We start from the raw sequence: 3,770 nt of genomic DNA, 5'->3' as shown, positions 1-3,770 counted from the left end.
TAATAATATTAATAATAATAACAATAATAATAACAATAAAGAAAAAGAAGAAGAAGAAGAAGATGATGAGAACTTTGAGATGAAATATTAATGTAAAGATTAAACAATGATAATAACAAATGTCAAGGTTAGAGGATCCACTAATGGTATGCCAAACAAGTATAGTATAAACTCTTATTATTCAATTGGAAACCACACACAAAGGAGGTTCCAATCTGATTATAAATTGTTAACATGATTACATTAGTCATCTTATTTGATTAATGCTAATACTTGTAAATCTCGTCAAGTATTCATGATTATAACTTATGTTAACAAAAAATCAAGTTCCTTTCATAGCTCCGGTGTCGGTTATACCATACAGTATGAGCTATGAAAGTACCAAGCATTTGTTGTACCAATTGTTATACAACATAAATCAAGATTAGTCATTTAACAAGGAAAGTATTAAAGAGTGAACAAGATAATAAATATAAAACATGTTAGTATCAAACATTAAAGTCCATATTAAGTTTACATTATACTTATTCTTACACTATTAGTGTAACCTTTTTACCTTGATATAATAAACTTAACTAGATATAATGAAAGAAAGAAAAATAAATAAACAAAATAAGAACATAAATAAAATAAAAGTTAACTAAGTAAATGAAAGGAAATGAAATGCATAACTTGATATTAATGAAGGTAAAGCATAAACATTACAAAAAATACAAAGAGAGAAAACAAGAATATGATCTTGATCTAAAAACCAAGATGCCTAAATGCATGGCAAATGCCTCCTTTTATAGGCCAAAATTAGGAACTATTGATTTGATGACTAATTGATAAGTGGGTAGCCAACTCTTGACTTGGTGACAATCCTTATCTTCTCTTGTCTGCCCAAAACGTCATTGATAACGTCTGGGTGATCAACTTTTGACTTGGTGACAATCCTTATCTTCTCTTGTCTGCCCAAAACGTCATTGATAACGTCAAAATTGGAGCCACTTGAAAACATAAAAGTTGTAGAAAATTGTCTCAACTTTCTTTTATAAAACATTCAGCTCATTTCAACTTTTAGAACTCTAGATATGGCCAAAATACTAAACAATGCTCGGGCTGGAGGAAAAATTCAGGCTTCTTTGTTGTTGCTATAATTTGGACTTGAAAATGGCCTTTTTAGATCTTGAGCTCCATATGAAAGTTGTAGGTCTATGTCTTACCTTTCCATCCATATAAAGTAGATTTAAATCTGAGATCTATAGGTCCTAATATGACCTCATTATCGAACAATGTTCCGGTTTGGATTGCACCGATATCTTTTTTTCTAAGTTTGGTCATCTCTTTCCCCTTGCAATTTAAGTTCTTAAAGTTATCAATCAATCCTTTCATTTATGTGATAGGCCTGTATTTAAAATGAACATTTACGACAAATTAAAGGTATCTTATATTGTTAGATATATTATTATAAAACATGCTTTAGTTAAGGAGTTATTGATACTTCAAGTGCAAAATGATGATATAAAACCATGATAAAAATGCACTTTTAAGTACTAATCAATATCACCTGAAATAACGAACACTGACAAACCTGAAACATACTAAAACAAATATAAGAAACAATAAAACACAATAATAAAACCAAAAGACACAAAAATTCACAAATGAAGGCTCAAATCCAATCTAAGCTTTTTACAGCTTTTCTTAGTTGACCAATTTATGCGACTCATGAAAGGATCAATTACAGGAATGAAATATTGTAGTTAGTCAATCAATTGTTCAGTAGTAGTAGCAGAGATTATGATTTGTCTTGCAGAAGATGTTAGAAATTCATGTTCCACAGCATGATCAAGAAAAGACAACAACTTATCATAATAACCATTAACATTTAACAAACCTATGGGTTTATGGTGAATGTGCAGTTGGGTCTAAGAGGAAATATGAAAGATCTTTTCTAATGTGCCTGAACCATCTGGTAAGGCAATGAAGACATCAATATGGTTAAACATTACATTCATTCGAGTAGACATTGTGGAGACCTGTAGTTCCTCGAGTAGACAATGATGTCCCCTTGTGCCAAAGCTTCGGGGATGACTCCCAAAACTTGACTACCTCCTAAAAATACAGCTATTGACACACCTCCCATTAACCCAAGACTGCCTCCCCCATATACTAAATGAATCTTTCTCTCAGCTAGCACGTGACCAAGATGATTTGCTGATTATAAAAACTCCTTTTCTTTCCCAGGACTAGATCCACCGAAAACACAAATATTTCTTATTTGATGACTTGAGGAACTTGCCATTTCTACACACTTCTGTATTTGTTGAATGTATGGGTTGAGTAGAAATGAAAGGAAGGAAAAGAGGGTTTTATAGATGAGAAAGTAGAAAGGCAATCATAACATCTATATGTAGGCCAGCTAGAGTCTCACACACTCTCTCTCTCTTTTTATTTATTTATTTATTTACTTTTGAAAAAAAACATGTGTATGTACAGGTAGTTGTGATTGTGGCTCACATCTTCCCTTGGTTTTACGTCCAAGAACGGCTTAAACGCCCTCTATGGGTCGGGGATAGGCTTCCCATCCAGTTTTCTTAAAAACTGGCAAACAGGGTCTTTTTTAGTCAGATTCCCAAGACTAAGTCGATCATGTTCTTTATGAAATAGTGGCCATAAATCATGAATTGCACGATGCACATCTCCACTAGGATGCGTCTCAAGAGTCAATAGAAGATTATCTAAAGACTCCTTACTCAGGCCATCCTTAATGAATTGTATTTTATCTTCACGGTTTATAGATACCATTCCTAAAGAACGACATTGTGTATTACAAGTCCATCTAGCACATCGATGACAGACTTCTAGTCGTTTTGGTAAATTTTTGTAATCACATTCTGAGGTAGAGCGGGAAAATACTTTTTTAATTTTTCAAGATTAGTGTCTATTTTCAAATGAGAATTGGAAGAGAGATTCAAAGAATTGTACAAATATATACATAGATATCAGTTATTATAGAAAATTGAAAGAACTGACTTTAGTCACAGAGTACCGTTATCCTCCATTTGACCGGGATGAAAGAAACTAGCAAAAAAAACTCAAAAAGAAACACCAAAATAATATGAGAAAAAAAAGTCAATCTTTATATACAGGATCCAGTGATGCACTGATTTAACCATTGGATTCTTTCCTTCCAGCTGTGGTTATCTTTCTTGTGCCTGCAAATGGCAGCAAGAGCAAAGGAAAATTATAACTCGAAGGCCTTTAGTAACCACGGCAAAGAATCGCTGATGAAGTCAATCAATGGCCTACCGATTCTTCACTCCTATATTCACCTCGCTTATTTCTGTTGGTGGGACTCAAGCAACTGATCAATCCAATCAATGGCTTACTGTTTCCATGATATGTATACGATAATTATGTTATTGAAGTCATGTTTAGAAATGCAATAAAATGCTACGTTTATTTGGACAGCTCCTTCTGTTCCTCTTGGCAACACTGTATTACTTTCGCATAGTAACATGTTCCTAGGCAAGTTACTTCAATAAATACATAATTACACATGAATGCTGACAATTAGGGACTAATACACAGGATTACTACTAGCGATCGAGGTGATGGCAGTTGCGTTCGGAGGGTGGTCAGGATTGGAGGGAAGCAGTGACAGGGAAAAAGTCCCAGCTACAATTCCTGTGATGATTTTTGCTTTGGTGAATCATGATCCTCTGTTAGGGTTCACTATTTTCTCCAAAATATGTTTGATCTCCCTATTAGCAAGCTCTACTTGT

General features: G+C 33.6%; 1 long non-coding RNA gene across 1 annotated transcript in view; it reads right to left on the bottom strand.

Annotated features, from left to right (window-relative positions):
* Positions 1-1,671: 1,671 nt before the first annotated feature.
* The window catches only part of LOC105128592 (uncharacterized), a 21,780-nt gene continuing 19,681 nt past the window's right edge, over positions 1,672-3,770 (bottom strand). Inside the window, exon 3 of the long non-coding RNA XR_842904.1 lies at positions 1,672-1,685. This is a non-coding gene — a long non-coding RNA (uncharacterized LOC105128592). The remainder of the gene's footprint in view (positions 1,686-3,770) is intronic.

This window comes from Populus euphratica, unplaced genomic scaffold, assembly GCF_000495115.2.
Source record: "Populus euphratica unplaced genomic scaffold, PopEup_1.0 scaffold111.1, whole genome shotgun sequence".
NCBI classification, from domain to species: domain Eukaryota; kingdom Viridiplantae; phylum Streptophyta; class Magnoliopsida; order Malpighiales; family Salicaceae; genus Populus; species Populus euphratica.
The sequence above is the reverse complement of the archived record's forward strand: the minus strand, read 5'-3'. Positions and strand labels throughout refer to the sequence as shown.